General features: G+C 32.3%; 1 protein-coding gene and 2 long non-coding RNA genes across 10 annotated transcripts in view; 2 read left to right on the top strand and 1 right to left on the bottom strand.

Moving 5' to 3' along the window:
• Positions 1–17,016, top strand: part of pdlim1 (PDZ and LIM domain 1 (elfin)) — a 579,513-nt gene that overhangs the window by 172,670 nt on the left and 389,827 nt on the right. The gene's annotated exons all lie outside the window — the stretch shown is intronic.
• Positions 2,509–5,385, top strand: LOC147841083 (uncharacterized). Its single transcript, XR_015505522.2, has 4 exons — positions 2,509–2,551; positions 3,402–3,441; positions 3,540–3,684; positions 5,052–5,385. It is a non-coding gene; the product is annotated as an uncharacterized LOC147841083 (long non-coding RNA).
• On the bottom strand, positions 8,191–11,383 carry LOC147841082 (uncharacterized). Of its 8 annotated transcripts, none has more exons than XR_015505517.1 (7): positions 10,895–11,383; positions 10,455–10,820; positions 9,067–9,251; positions 8,875–8,982; positions 8,741–8,800; positions 8,475–8,649; positions 8,191–8,378 (listed from the first exon to the last, which is right to left on the bottom strand). It is a non-coding gene; the product is annotated as an uncharacterized LOC147841082 (long non-coding RNA). The 8 variants fall into 8 exon arrangements; XR_015505520.1 differs by having other exon boundaries at positions 8,741–8,797; XR_015505516.1 differs by having other exon boundaries at positions 10,455–10,606; positions 11,348–11,383.

Raw genomic sequence — 17,016 nt, 5'->3', positions numbered from 1 at the left:
CATCAACTTCTGTGAAAGTCTTCTTAAACTCCGCACCAGACCGGGACTTAATATTCTGGAAGAGTCGTAAATCTTCTCTTCTGTGTCGGGGATGCAGCCACAAAGTCAAATTTGCATTGGCAAATGGGAAAATAGCGTACAGTTATTTGTTAATCTGATCTTTGTTTATCCAATACTCTTGTAATCCACTTTTAATTAAATATCCCCCCAAATATGTGTGAGCAGCAGTTTGACTTTGTCTGTGCTCACGCTGCCAGGATTCACAGGCTTCGCTCCAGTGAGGAGCCGTGTGGAGCTGCCCGGCTCTCAGTAACTCAAGAATATACACACACACATACAGATGGGGTTCAAAAGGCCAGGACCTCTACAGCAAAACATTTTATTTTTGCTTTCTTTTGTTGTTATTACAGTCTTTCATTACCTTTTTATTATATATATATATATATATATATATATATATATATATATATATATATATATATATATATATATATATATATATATATATATATATATATATTTTTTTTTTTTTTTTTTTTCTTGGACTGCATGAACTTTTTATGTCCACCATAATTCGAGAATAATATTGTTCTTGAGTGAATGCAAGAATATAATTTAATTTAATTTAATTTAATTTAATTTAATTTAATTTAATTTAATTTAATTTAATTTAATTTAATTTAATTTAATTTAATTTAATTTAATTTAATTTAATTGTAGTCTGGTCATTTTTTTTAATATCAATAATAAAACTACAATTATATTGTATTATATTATATTATATTATATTATATTATATTATATTATATTATATTATATTATATTATATTATATTATATTATATTAGTTTGGTCATATTTCTTAATATAATTAATTTGTGTTTAATTTTGTGCAAAATAGTTTTAATTAATAGCTAGTTCAAATAGATAAAAATGCAAAAAAAAATAAATAAATGAATGAATGAATAAACAAATAAACAAATGAATGAACAAATAAATAAATAAATAAATAAATAAATAAATAAATAAATAAATAAATAAATAAATAAATAAATAAATAAATAAATAAATAAAATATACAAAACATAAAAAGGTCACTAAGTTACTTGCTTACTCAGTGATTCTAAAGTAAGACTGGAAAACTGTGTGCCTACTTGCTTAATAAAACATTACAATATATTATATTTAATAACAAGTAACAATACATACAGTGACCTTAGACTCCAGCAACAAATGTCTTACCCACTATAGCAGAGGTCATATACAAACAATATGCTATATACAATATTATTTCTCAATCTCTCTCTTTCTCTCTCAATCTTTCTGTCTTTCTCTCACACAAAACCACAGACAATCATAGACAGCAATAAGAAAAGTTGATGCAGGGGTTTGACAGATGGAAGGCAGATGGGCTGGTTATTTTGTCACTCTGCCTGAAATGAGCAGGCCATGTGACCGCAGACAACACTCATTGTCTGGAAGGGAAAAAAAGTACATATACATATATATTCTGTTCCCCTGTATAATATGCCTATATAATGTCCTTTTAATATACAGAAAATGCCATCATGTTCTGATGGCAAGCAAAGATAGCATGCAGGCAGCCAATTTCTTTTCTCCGTTTTCAGATAGAGTACAGCTGTAATGGAATGCAGTTAATAATATTACCATTAATTCAGTCAGTGCAAATAACAACTCAGCTGACACCAAATCTTCTTACATTAGCATTAACAAAGTGTGAAGTGTAAAAAGAGACAGGGCCATTGTGTGAGGATCCAACACGTTCTCACTCCCAACTCGTCATATACTGACGCTTGGTCAGGAACCCTCGGCGTAAGTTATTGACGCACAGGGTACCCCTTTAGCGTCATATTTAGACGTGCAGGGACTCCCTATAGAATCTGTGCCTGAGCCTGAGGCGTCATAGGGAGACGCTGGAGGCTCGTATAATTACCAATACATGTCAACGCAATTTTGAACCTGATGGCGTAAAACCTGTTTTACGCCTATTATCTTAGTTTTCTTATTTTAAAAATATGTAATTTTTATTTTGTTCATGAAAAGCGTCTGTAAACTGGGTCGAAACTACTGTATGAATAAACTTCGGTCCACGTGACATCCCTTCACGGTGAGTTTAACGCCGCTCTGCTATTGGTCAAAATGCATCAGCGGTGAGTTCTCAGATGAGTTCAACTGTCAACATTAAATATTACATTAATGCTGCATAATGTATCTTTATTGGAGATTAGTTGGTGTTTTTAAATATGTTATCATTTACTTTATATTTAATGAGTGAAAATATATTCGGTTGTCCAGTTTAGGGTAACTATGTCTAATAAAACTTTGATTCATTCATATTATTTATTATTTTTTTACTTTAAAAAATATTACATTTCAAGTACTAAGTTTAAAAATGTTTTCGGCTGATCTTTTTCATTTTAAATTATTTATTGAAGTTGGGGTCATTGTATGTGGCGATCTATTTTTTACAGTCTATGCTCGCTATCCCAAGGTTCATTGCGATCCCAAGGTTCACTGCGGTTTTCCACAAGGTAAGTAAAAAGTAAACAAATAAAGACGATTTGTTGATAAAGCATGTACTGTAAACTAGCGATGTTATCTAATTACATCAAGTTCATTTATTAAAAACATATTTTTCTCACATATAACGTTGGTCATGCATTAGAACAATATATACATTTTAAGATAAGGAACAGTGTAACCAGATTGTTGTTTTCCACAATAGAATTCGTGCAAAATCTATATATAATATGCAACTCTAATAATACAAATGTATTCGTAATTGTTTCAATATTAAAGAACATCAAGTGTTTCCAAAGGTTTAAAGGCTACATTGTAAAAAAAATTATTTTCCATGCCTTAACACACACACACACACACACACACACACATACACACACACACACACACACACACACACACACACACACACACACACACACATATATATATGTAAGCATAACAAAAGCTCAAGTATAACTTAAGCTGATGTATGTCACATAATGAATATCATACACTATTACCAGTATAATTTGGCCTTTACCAATTTATTTAATAAAAGAAAGAATCTATCATCTCTAAATTGTGGTAAAGAGGCACAACAAGCTGTCTTCTTTGTCAAATATTATGTCAGTCAGGATGGTAATGGTAAAACTCAAGGATTACCTTGCACCTTCTCAGAAATTTACCATTGATCATATGTATTACAAGTGGCTGGATTGTTTTTAACACAAGCAATGTTTTTTTAAATCATTATCTTAAAGAGATTAAGGCTCATTTTGGACTACACTTACATTACTTTACAACTGCTTAATGCAGTACTGATGTATCTAGTAGTTAAGTGGGTTTAACTAATGTCACATCTGTTTTTATTCATTTCAGATGCAGAAACTTTTGACATATGAATTCATCTTGACTAAGGGTAAGGTTTTTGTTCAGAATTAATCATTATTTAAAATCATTGTATTTTCTTTGCTATTATGTACAGCTTTTAAAAGAATGTACTTTCTTTTAATAAAGAACTTTTCACAGCACTGCATCTGAACAGTCACAACCTCACAGAGCTGCACAACTGCCCCACTCAAGATCAGTGTTGAAGCTGAAACCTCATCTTGTGTACAGCAAAGGCAGAGCTGAAAATTCACTGTTTGTCTTGTATTGTGTGGTAAGTCATAGTTTTATTAATTTTTAAATTTTATTGCAACACTAAGTAGTCCATTCTGTGGCCAATATGATATAAAGGGCCTAAAATGGGACTGATGTGATCATTGTTTTGATTGCTAGATAAGTACTCATGGGGCTACACATGCAGCTGAAGTTAGCTTCATTGAGTAGGACATTTCTTTCAGTATACTCTTAAAGAGATTCACCCAAAAAGGAAAATTCTGTCATTAATGACTCATTCTTCACTTGTTCCAAATATGTCTGAGTTGCTTTCTTCAGTTAAACACAAAAATTTATATTTTAAAGAAAGATGAAAACCTGCAAACACTGACTTCCATAGTATTTGTTTTTTCTTACTATGTATGTCAATGTTTTCAGCTTTTCAGCTTTCTTTAAAAAAACTCCTTCATGTTCAACACAAAGTAACTTGGAAGTTTTTAAAAAAGGTTTACAACCACTTAAAGGAGAGTAAATAGTGAACTATTCCTTTAACCCAATCTAGTTGACTTTACTAGAAAATTGTATAAAAAACCCAGTGGCTTAAACCACTTACATTTTATACAAGGTACAACTTAACAGCCATACTTGAATTAAAATATTACTGTAAGTTCAAGAAGATTGTAAAGGTTCTAGGCTAATTTAAAGTTGGCTATTTAGTTTCACCTTGTGTAAAAACATAAAGGGTTTAAGGCAACATGTTTCTATGCAGTTTACACTCTTAACCCAAACTAGTTGACTTTATTAGAATAAAGTCAACTAGTTTGGGTTAAGAGTGTAATGGTTTACAGTAAAAGCAGTGAATCATGCAGGCATAAAATAAATGTTTAGCCCTGTAAAGCAATAAGCTTGTTATAATTTAGAAATATTTTTAGGGTGGAGCACAGTATGCTGTTGTAGTTTTCATATAATTGATGAGTCAAACATGAGATGTGTGTTTTAAATTGCAAGAAGTAAATTAACAATATGTTCATCAAGATTCAAATCTTGCATCTTATATTTTTTTAAGGTTTTGGCCCAATAATACCCATATTCTGCTATTTAAAAAACATGCTGGAATTTGTGTCAGCATTCCCTTCAATGAAAACTACAGCAGTGGACATCAGTGGTGATAAAAATGTATGAGAAGGATAAGGGTGTTCATAATGAGAAGTGCAGTCACTATCCTGATCTCTGAGTGTAGAACTGACAGATCTGCTTGGAATACATGGAAACATGCTGGAAATGTTTAACCTATTATACAGTTAATTCAAGAGTGCCAGGTGTAATGACACTTTACATATATAAATAAATATCACTGAACTTTCTAAATGAAACCTAACACTCATTCTTTGTTCAGTAATGGTATTGTGCACTTCTAATACTTTACAGTGGCAAAATCTGGAATAACACTTGGGAGCCCTCCAGGAATTCCTGACACTTTACGCCCAAGTCTCCTCATGCTAACCGGATTGCAATATGGCGGTCTAGTCAGCATAAACACCTGGACTCACCAAGCACACTTTGGTTCTCAGTGTTTTGTAAAAATTGTTTTTGCTATTCTTCAGTAAATACTTGAATATGTTTTGAACTTATTCTACTTTTGATGTTTAAGTTCAAAAAGTTGTTATTATAAACATAATTTGCATTTATCATGAACTTGACTTGTTGTTGTGAAAGCTGTTTATTATAATGGCATTTATAAACGCATCATTTGAAAAGATTTTTTGCAGTGCAGTTTTACTTCAGCTTGACATACCACATGTATGACATGAATAAATATTACAAAATAAATATAATAATAATAATACAAAATATACATTTTCTTCAATTATAATTGTTTTTAATCATTTATATATGTATGGTAATATATTATTGCATTAAAAACTGTTATAAAATATATATTTTTGGTTTTTGCATTTTTGCGTGATTTTTATTATTTATTTTATTTGTGGCATTATAAATAAATTATAAATGTTTCATTAAAAATGTATTGTGTTTATTTGCATACTCATTTACAATGAACTACTATTTATACTATTTAATGGGCACTATATTTGTCATTTAAGTTTGACATATATTTATATTTGTATACCTACATGATGCATGGTTTAGTTAGAGGAAATGCTGGAAATGTTTTTAAACATGAAGCTTTTTTTTTATTATTTTATTATTCGTTTCAAATTTAGTATATTGCCTATGATCTGGTTTTACTATGATCATTTTGCACATCAGGTTACCCCCACAAAGGAATCTCACGGTAAATACACATTTGTATTTTTAATAAGACAATAAATAACATGTAATATTAATGCACATTTTGATATTTAAGTTATATTATAAGGTTATTATAATCTACCTTCAGCCGGAAGATTACCAAATAGAGACAAAGTGTGACGTAGATTGCGACGTTGTGATTGGACTATAACTTCAAAGCCAAATTAAAAGATCCTTCGTGTTGCTAACTATGTTTTGCTAACTTTGCCACTTTACTAACAGTGTCCTTTATCAATGAGTTATCGCTGTGTTTCAAATAGTTACCGATTAACCAAGATCGTAACCCTAAACTTAACCCTAACTACACCTTTTAATGAACTACAATTTGTAGCGCCATGTCTTTCCCGTCCCATCTATACAGCGACAAAGGATTGTGGGTAATGTAGTTTAAAGCCTTTTTTGTAATAAAACGGAACAAATACAATTTTTAATGAACTAAAGACTATCTGAATATGGTCATTGTGCATATATTTATGACATATATGAAAGCCAGGCATAAATGTGTTATTTTACAATGAGTATTTTTTTAAACAGCTTTTATTGACTTGATTAGTATATATCAGACTATTATATCCAACATTATTTATTGAACATAGCATAGGTAATAGTCTTGCTGATATTCTCTCACTCATTTCTCGTTTGAAATGTGAATACTTTTTCCTTTTCTACGGGGCTCTACTCATCCCCTTTGAGTAAAAGGGCAGTTAACCTATGTAGATGTATTATCTTCAACGTGGACAAGAAATTGTATTGTCACATGTACAGTTGTGGTAAAAAAAAAAAAAAAAAAGCTGTAAAAATAAGCTAAACATTTGTATCTTCTTTAATCACAAGTTATTAGCAATAGTGATTTATGTTCATCACAAATATTATGAGTTCAGAATAATATGTGTGGATGTAATTCTGTAAGTGTGTTTCATTAATGGTCATCATGTGATGTTTAATTGTTTTCACTTTATTTGAAATATGGATAAAAGCTCTTTAAAAATATGTAAATGTTTATAAATAAAACCTTTTTAAAGACATGTATTTGTTTAAAAAACACTCTTTATCTGATTATTTTTACTTTCTAAATCTTCAACTGTTTGTGTAACAGTATGTTTTGATGACAATGAATGAACTTGTTTAATAATGATTCCACATAATGTCTTTGTCCTGCATGTGGGTTAATTTGTTAATTATTTTCTTTATGATCAAATGATTGCAAGATTTGCTGCATTGTAACAATCATGAAAATATTGAGAAATGAGGTAACAATGATGAAAAGATATCCTTTCAAATGCTGCGTATAGTTCAAACCTACAAATGATTAAAAATACATAGCCATTAACCAACAAAATAAAAATGCAAACATTCAAATCATCTAAACTAGAAGTAAAATAGTTCTGTGCTGTATTTTTAAGTTACTGTGTAGTTCTATGTCTACTAAAAACACATATTTTATTTTCATTCATTCATTTTCTTTTTGGCTTAGTCCCTTTATTAACCAGGGGTCGCCACAGTGCTATGAACCGCCAACTTTTCCAGCATGTTTTTTTATGCAGCAGATGCTCTTCCAGCCGCAATCCATCTCTTGGAAAATATTTTATTTTTTTATCTTGCATTCAATAAAACATTACACAAAGTTAATTTTTATTTTCAGAATAACAACAGTGGCACTGTAATCTCACAAGTGCAGCAGTTTTTTGTTAGACATTCTAACAAATGAATACAAATGTTTCAAAGTAAGGACAAAAATAATAGGAGATTATTATTTTATTTTTTTTTTTTTGAAAAATCCATGAGGACCAAATGGATCCATCAGATCTTTGATGTGAATCATAGGTTAATTTTTCCAGAGGTAGAAGTCTGGTTGCCTGACTCAGCCACATATTGACTGGAGGTATCTGAGCAGTGGACCATAATAATGTACATTTTTTGGCTAAGTATATGCAAAAATTAAATTTATCATAAAATTTATATTTTAAAAGCTCTTACTGTCATTTAATGTAATAATTTTATTTTAATATACAGTTCCTTAAATCGTTATATGTTGTAAGGCATACAATAATGCTCTTAATTTACAACACTGATTGATTTTAGAGGAATGCTTACATACTGTACATATCTATGTATTTAAAAAAAAGAGACAACAATTTGGTTATAGATGATGAAAATTTTATTTTATTTTTACAGATTTTATTACATGCTTTAGATTCAGGGTTAAGGTCATCCTCTTCTGGATTACAGTAAAAGAAAATCCACAGTCAATGTCATACTCATCAGCTGGAGCTTTATTTAAAAAAATCTATGTTCTCTGCTCCAGTCAAAACTTGCAGGTACCTTGCAGGCCTCTAGATTGCACCATCGTATTGTTGTTTATTTCTCAGTTATTTTGTTGCTTTCTGAGAATGATGATTTATAGACCTTTTAACCCCTCTTCGTTTAGGCCACATGTCGAATCTTAAAAGAAGAACACAACAGCATAAAAATATATTAATATTCTTTGGACTGGGTAACCTTATGCTTATGTCTGTGCCAAATAATACAAATACATACCAGTACTTTTCAGTAGCAAACAAGCAGGAAAGTTCTTTGAAAGAACCAGGATGAGTTGAAAGGTATTTATAGTGGTTGGCCATCTCTGCCACAAGAATCCACTGCTTCTCCTGAAGAATCCTGACTAGCAGGATGATGTTGAACACCCTCCTCTTTGTTGCTGGGTCAGCAGAGTCTGAAATATATTTATAAAAAGAAAGTTGTATTACAAGGATTATACGTCAACTTTTAAAGAATCAACACTGACAGAAGTCTAGTGTACATACCATGCCATATGACGAAGACATCCACATCACTTCTGTTTTTTGTTGTCTTTGCTTCTGCTACTGAAAAAATGACAATAATAGTAACAGTTACAATTTTTCATGACTACATGTAATATTAATAAGAATTTCCTCACCCTCTGCCCACTCCTCTACATCACAGACCAAAGTCTTCCAATTGGTTTCCGGTCACTGCCAGTTTCATGGATTCTGTTTTGCAACTTGCTTTGCAGAGCTGTTGCGGTCTACAATGATACGCAATCAAAAATCACAATACTATTCAAATAGGTTACAGAACAACTAAAACAAATTCTACTGGATATCGTTACCTTCTGATATCAATAGGTCAGCGAGATGGCCAAATTGTTGAATATCTGCTAATTCCAGCACATGACCATGAGAGTTACAGTAGCATGTCTGGTCACTGCAATCCTATAGAAGAAATATTGCACTGTTCAACCTCCTTCCCAAGAGTAAAACCAGGCATATCCTTGTATGCCTCACTCCATTTCACCTGGTTAACATATACAAAACAAACAAACAAACAAATAAGTAAACCAATAAGTTTTGGCATTTACTTGTAGATCAGTTTAAGATAATCATATAGTTCATCTATCTCAGATAAAAACTCATGTGCTTAGGCATGAAACACACTAAAATCATGGGCTTAAAGATGGTGCTGAAACTTTGGACAGCTTTTTGCAACTCTTTGGAGGTAGTGTCATTAGTTGATGTAGTCCACAAATCTTCCTGTCAATCCTTAATCCTTAGCTGTAAATACACCTTCAAAAATGCCAGTGTTTGAAAAAGGAATGAAACAGTACAGAACAAGTGCATAACAGTTTCTATATTCTAATCTAATTTTACTAGGTGAACATCAAAGAGCTGTTTTCTTGTTAATTTAGTTTCAACACATACAGTTTAAAGTACCTTGTGCATTCTTGAAATGGTTATGCTTATGGTTCATATCTACTTAAATTGGCAGTATATCTGGTATGGAAGCAGGACAGATAAAGGGTTCTTCCTTGCAAATACTATCCACCTTGTATTGCACAGACTCCCATTTAAGAAAAATGTCTGCTGAGATCTTAGCAGTCCATTAAAAATAATTATACCAACATCTTTTCCACCAATGGAAAGAATATAAAAATATTTTAGGATATATTAATACTTGCATGACCTAATCTGAGATAAAAAGGCCATCAGTATGCCTTAGTTTAAATAAAAACAAAATTTGACTCTAGTCCACTGTCACCTAGGTCTTCAGATACAGGGACTAATGGAAACAATGAAGTACACACTGACAGTCACTGGAGCAAGGCTCTCTCACAGTTGGGAAGATTGGAGTTCCTATGAGCGGTACCAGATAAAAACAACAAAAAATGTACATTTATAACATTTCTAACTTATCCTAAGACTAGTAGACAAGCAGCATAAGCAGACTTTTAATTTCCTAAACCCCAATGTGGACAGTTGATGGCCTATAAGGTGTCATAAAATTAGACAAAACAAAATACTTTCTGAAAAAGAAAAAAAATGGTGAGCTTATGCTGTAGTTTTTTAATGTTTGTCATAAACAATAGTAATAGTAAAACTAATGCTTCTCTTTCTGTTATTACAATAGTAGTGAAAGAATAAATGCATTTTATCTCAAACAATCATATATGCCTAAACAATGTAGATATTTAATATACATGGAATGAAAAACTTCACTAACCCTTGACTGATTCCAGAGTGGTCTTGGCCTTCCTTACATGGTGGTGCTTCCTGCAGATCATCAAGTTGTCATCAAGACTTGAGCTTATAATTGAGATCATGATGATAAATCTGAGTATAAAGGAATCACTCATGGTGATAGGCAGAAACAGGCTGAAAGACACAAGAATTAATCAAACAAACACAAATGTGTTAACAGAGATAGAGAGAGAGAGACAAGTGCAATTTAACATATAAACATGGGTAAAGTGATTTTACTTTTTGCTTATTAGAAAACAAAATTGGATTTTTAAAGAAATTTAAAGAACCTGAAAAGAGCAAAGAAAAAATATTCATATCTGAACAGTGAACACCTTATAATTTACACCTGAATATATATATATATATATATATATATATATATATATATATATATATATATATATATATATATATATACACATATATATGTGTGTGTGTGTGTGTGTGTGTGTGTGTGTGTGTGGTAGATTAAGCTGTTTTTTTGTTTAGTTTTGTGTTGTACAATGAATAAAATGTGCTCAGACAGGCAAAATTTCTGCCTTTTTTCCTTTAAAGGCATGGAAAATAATTGTTTTTACAATAAACCTTTGGAAACACTTGATGTTCTTTAATATTGAAACAATTACGAATACATTTGTATTATTAGAGTTGCATATTATATATAGATTTTGCACGAATTCTATTGTGGAAAACAACAATCTGGTTACACTGTTCCTTATCTTAAAATGTATATATTGTTCTAATGCATGACCAACGTTATATGTGAGAAAAATATGTTTTTAATAAATGAACTTGATGTAATTAGATAACATCGCTAGTTTACAGTACATGCTTTATCAACAAATCGTCTTTATTTGTTTACTTTTTACTTACCTTGTGGAAAACCGCAGTGAACCTTGGGATCGCAATGAACCTTGGGATAGCGAGCATAGACTGTAAAAAATAGATCGCCACATACAATGACCCCAACTTCAATAAATAATTTAAAATGAAAAAGATCAGCCGAAAACATTTTTAAACTTAGTACTTGAAATGTAATATTTTTTAAAGTAAAAAAATAATAAATAATATGAATGAATCAAAGTTTTATTAGACATAGTTACCCTAAACTGGACAACCGAATATATTTTCACTCATTAAATATAAAGTAAATGATAACATATTTAAAAACACCAACTAATCTCCAATAAAAATACATTATTCAGCATTAACTTAATATTTAATGTTGACAGTTGAACTCATCTGAGAACTCACCGCTGATGCAGTTTGACCAATAGCAGAGCGGCGTTAAACTCACCGTGAAGGGATATCACGTGGACCGAAGTTTATTCATACAGTAGTTTCGACCCAGTTTACAGACGCTTTTCATGAACAAAATAAAAATAACATATTTTTAAAATAAGAAAACTAAGATAATAGGCGTAAATCAGGTTTTAAAAATTGCGTTGACATCTATTGGTAATTATACGAGCCTCCAGCGTCTCCCTATGACACCCCAGGCTCAGGCACAGATTCTATAGGGAATCCCTGCACGTCTAAATATGACGCTAAAGGGGTACCCTGTGCGTCAATAACTTACGCCGAGGGTTCCTGACCAAGCGTCAGTATATGACGAGTTGGGAGTGAGAACGTGTTGGAGGATCACTGCATTAGAGGTTACAAAGGTGCATTCATGACCCTACACTATCTACATAACTCTATTTACTGTTGTTATGAGCTATAACCCAACAGGACGATAGACATGATGATTTACAAAAGCTAATGCTAACTGTTGTGTTGAGTCAGAGTGGTTGGTAAGTTTGATTAAATTCTCTTTTGAGGATAAATTTCATAAATGTGTCCAAGATACTGAATATGGAAACTGAGAAAAGAAAAATACACAAGCAATATGAAATGTCCAAGAAAGGAAGAAGGATGAAAAATAAGAGAGGGGAAAAAAAGACCCTGCATAATTTGAACTGAAACAGTATCCGAAATGGATGTCGCATTCATCATTTTTAATTAAACAAACAAACAGCAGGCACCTCGTGGCCTAACAACATTTCTGAGCTGAGAAGACACTGAAATGATAGCCGTAATTACAAACAGTTCGACACTCGCTTCAGAGGCACTGAAGTTCATAAGGTAAACAAGTGCCTCTTTGGGATTTTAGTTTTTGCTTTTTGTTTCGATTTTCATCTTCTGTGTTTCGTCCTTATTTATTTTCTTTTTGTTTTGCTTTTTGTATATTGTTTTAACATTATCTCTTGTACTGTTTTGTATTGTTTTGTTCTGTCTTTTTTTTATTTTGTTAAGGCCACTTTGTTCTTCCTTTGTAAATATGATATTAAAGGTGCAGTTTAGATCTGGCAAAATACTATCCATCAGCATAATATCTGAAACACAGTCCCTCCCCTGCCATCCAAAGCCACCCCTCCTCAAATCACGAACGCGCACCTTAAAGATGACAGTAGACAACACACTAGATCATGTCATTTGCCAGTTAGAAAGCTTTATAATACTTTATATTACTACAATTCTGAACGAAAAACTGTATTATATCTAACACATTTTCAGTGGTGTAGCAAACAACACTTGTCATAATGTGCCATATTTCATGCATGCAAGGATAGTTAGTCTCATTCTCAAGTGACTACTGCATATTTAGTGCTTGGTTGGCTGCGTGGAAAAATTACACTTATTACTAAGCCAAATCTGAATGTTAATTCAGACTTAAAAATCAAAGTAGCATGGTAAACTTACATAGGAAGCGCATCACAGGTTGTCATTGTTCAAGCATGAACCAATGTGAATATAAAACCAACTTCACCTCAGTAAAGCAGGCTAGACTGAATAGCGTTATTTACGTATGCTTTGTTATTAAACTAAATGATAATCTACATTATCGATGCTGTAAAAGGGACCTTATGAAATTAAATATAGTCACATCAGTCGTTTGCTGGAAGATTTCAGTGGCTGAACAACACTTCTGTGTATATAACCCATTCATAAAACAACACAATCTACATAAGCTTTGCGTGACTAAAATACTTTTAAAACATAACATTACCTGTCTAAAAGAAATATTTCAGCATCCTTCCTTCAACATGCATAAGTAACTCCAGTATTAATTTAGGATTTTAAAAAAGTTCGGATTTAGCAATTGTTTTTACACTGTCTCTCTTGTGTACAGGAGAACACAATGCATGCATGCACAAATGGAGGCTCTGTGTGAATGGGTGCACAGATGTACAAATCTACATTTATTGACAGAGCGTTTGGGCTACCTATCAGAATTATGGCAATTGTTGGCCCGATAAATTTTACTTGAATTAACAATTTTTAGTCTTATGCCTCACCCAGTATATAAAAACACATTTAGATCATTTACTTTAATCATTACTGTTGGAATATGAAGAGACTTTCAGTCAGCACAACAAAAATTTTTCGGAAGACAATCACCTACTGCATCTTTAAGATTTGTTAACTATATATTATATAATAGAAATATTAACAAAATGATATAGATGAAGTCCAACATAAACATATAGGTATATGAATCAATGTAGTGTTTTCTTTTCTTTTTTTCATGTTTAGTTTGAAGCTTTTAATTTGTTTGCTGGTTCGTTTGCTTGTTTGTTTGCGTTTTATATGTGTACAAAGCTTTATCAGAGCAGAATGTAACTTACAGACATTCACACATCGTTAGTTTTATGGTAGTAGGACCAGGATAAAAGTGAGCCATTTGAAAACACCTCCACCGAAAGGCAATCTTTCAGTGTGAAGTATTAAACAATGATTTAATAGTGGCGTTTGCCTCCACGCTCTCATTATCTGACTATTAACTGCAATGGACTGTGTGCAGCGCTTCAAATTTTATATTGTGCTAATGTGCTGAGCACACAGACGAAGAGCTTAATTTAGTCACTCCCTGCATACTTCCAGACAATAGAAAAAATAAGGCTTAATCTCCTCCTAGTGTTCCTATACCAAAACTGCTTTTGTCTTTGACACTCCTAGACGTGTTTGAAATGGGTATTGTTGGTGGGCTTGTACGGCGCACTTATCCAAATGGGATGTGACACACTAATATTGCTCTAATTGCATTATAAATAGACGCACATGTATATCGCTCATTAATAAATAAAGATGCACTTTTTTATTAATGAAGTGGAAAATGCTGCATGGTAAAACATCAATCATTTACCATAAGCGGGGTTGGCAGGGAGCGCAGTTGATCCAGTGCTAAAATTAGACATCAAACAGCACGGTGAGCATTAATGTACGTTTTATATAAGCAATCGTAAAGCACTTGAGTTGTAATTTGTGAAATGTCTACTCAAAAGTGAGAGAGAAAAAGACTGGCAGAGGAAAGATGCTGCAAATCTGCATATTAATTAGTTCCTGTGAATCTGCCTGATTGCTGCCACAATTAAAATGCCGGCAGAGGAGCGGCCCCTTACCCACCATGTGGGAAAAAGAGAGAGAACGCAAAGGGCGCAAGGAGATTGACGGAGAAGGAGGGGAGGAAGGAGAGGTTTTTTTTCTTTTTCCTCTTTTATTGATTTGAAAGTAATTAGCAGGTTTTCTTGAAGATGTCTGAGTGTACTTACTACTGAGAGTCTTCACTGTATTTGACTGTAAAACTTTCCCTTTGACCTCGCTTATACACACACAAAAATACATATATTTAGGCTATAAAAAAAGAGGCAACCAATTAAAGCTACCGCTTGCATTAGTCTTTAAAATATTAAACTATGCTGTGCTACAAAAAAATAACTATTTGTAGAATAAACTAAAATATCAGTTTTTATTAAAGAAAAACTTGTAGCTCATGTGTGATTTATCTTATAAAATTATTGTTCAACCCAAAATATGAAGAACATATTCTTCAATGATATTTACTTGTGCATATTCTGGATGCTTTGAACCTAAAAAAAGAAGTAAGATTTTGTTATTGTGTGTCTCTTTCACAATGACTGACTATTCACAGGTTGCCAATATTTGGCATCATAATGTAACAGGAATCTTGTGCGACTGTATCATTTGTCAAAGCTGTGGATTAATCATAATCATATTGTAAATAATGTTGAGTTTCTTCCTCAAACGAATCACATAACTCCATAATTGCCTGTAAATGAATTTTCTTTTAATCTCAGAATATCAGCTGTTCATTGCATTTGATCAATCACAAAAAAAAAAAAACTGCTAAAATTTTTCTTTAAAGTCAGCACTTTTAAAGACTTTTATTTTAGTTTGTTAATGCACTTCCAGCTGAAACATTGCACTAAACATTGTACATTTTGATTTAACACTTTACTAATATTTAGAAGAAAAATGTCACCTATATCATTATTTTGTTTTATTTTATTTGACTTTGTGTTTGGTAATGTTCAAATAATGACAATAAACATATTTAGGAAAAGTCAAGGAGTCAACATTACAACATTTATAAACAGTCCAAATAACCACCTTAGTATAGTTCCAGTGTTAAAATTGTTTCATTAAAATATCCAAAAAACACTAGAACAGTTTTATGTTCTTAAATGATTCCAAATGTTTTAAAGTTCAAATCCAAAGAAATAAGTATTTTTTTCTGATGACTCGAACCATGTCCTGTGTCGGCATGCTAATGTTTTAATACACCTATGATTTCTGTTTTGGTTTTATAGAAAAAAAAAAGAAAAACACCAAAGAAGCTTTAAATTTTTGTGTGTTTTATTAGACTGTACAGAGCAGGATCAGAACAGTATGTAATAAGATAAAACAGCACAGCTTCTTTCCCACATGATCACAACCAGAAGAACTGGTAGCAGTGGACTGTGGCATAATAAAAGCTCTGCTGCTTTCGTGCTCTGTTGCTCTCATCTGTCATCAGCACTTGTTTTTTGGAAATCTTGATGTTTCACTTTAAAAGATTTCAACCATATGTTGCGTTCACACCAGATGCGGATAAAGTGTCAAGCACAAGTGATTTACATGTTAAGTCAATGCAAAGACACACATAGACATCCTGCAGTGATTCTCTGCTGAAATTTTCCAAGTAGAGCAAATCTCGCGAAAAGCGCGTAATCGCATCAAACACTCAAAATGCTCAACTCGCACTGCTCATTCACTCGAATAAAACAGAGCTAGTTGAAAATTTAGTACGTTTAATTCACTTTACGCATTAATTATTCAAATCGCTCGAGTTGGAAAATCTAAACTTCAGCAGACAGTCACGCCACGCAAACCAATTATGAGCTTTCTCCAGTAGTGGCGTGATTATGATGTAGTGCCTGTTGTTGGTGTCCCAAGGAAAAAGCTCTTGCCGACACCAGACATCAGACATCAGCAATGGTTTCAGCTCAGTCTGAAGCACAGCTGGAAGCTTCCATCATCCAGGTATAGTTTCTGGAGGAGCTAATGCGCTCACAGAGCTGGATGCACCTCTGAAAGGTTCTAGTGCTCTCAGACACGGCGCCGAACGAATCTACGCTGATTTTCAGCCTTCTTAAAGTACATAAAGCACAACTACTCTCTCAATAAAAACAATGTTAGACATTTTGCGGCGAAACTAGAGC

The sequence above is a fragment of the Danio rerio genome, chromosome 13, assembly GCF_052040795.2.
Source record: "Danio rerio strain M-AB ecotype USA chromosome 13, GRCz13ab, whole genome shotgun sequence".
In the NCBI taxonomy this organism is placed as follows: domain Eukaryota; kingdom Metazoa; phylum Chordata; class Actinopteri; order Cypriniformes; family Danionidae; genus Danio; species Danio rerio.
This window is presented reverse-complemented; position numbering and strand designations above follow the sequence as displayed.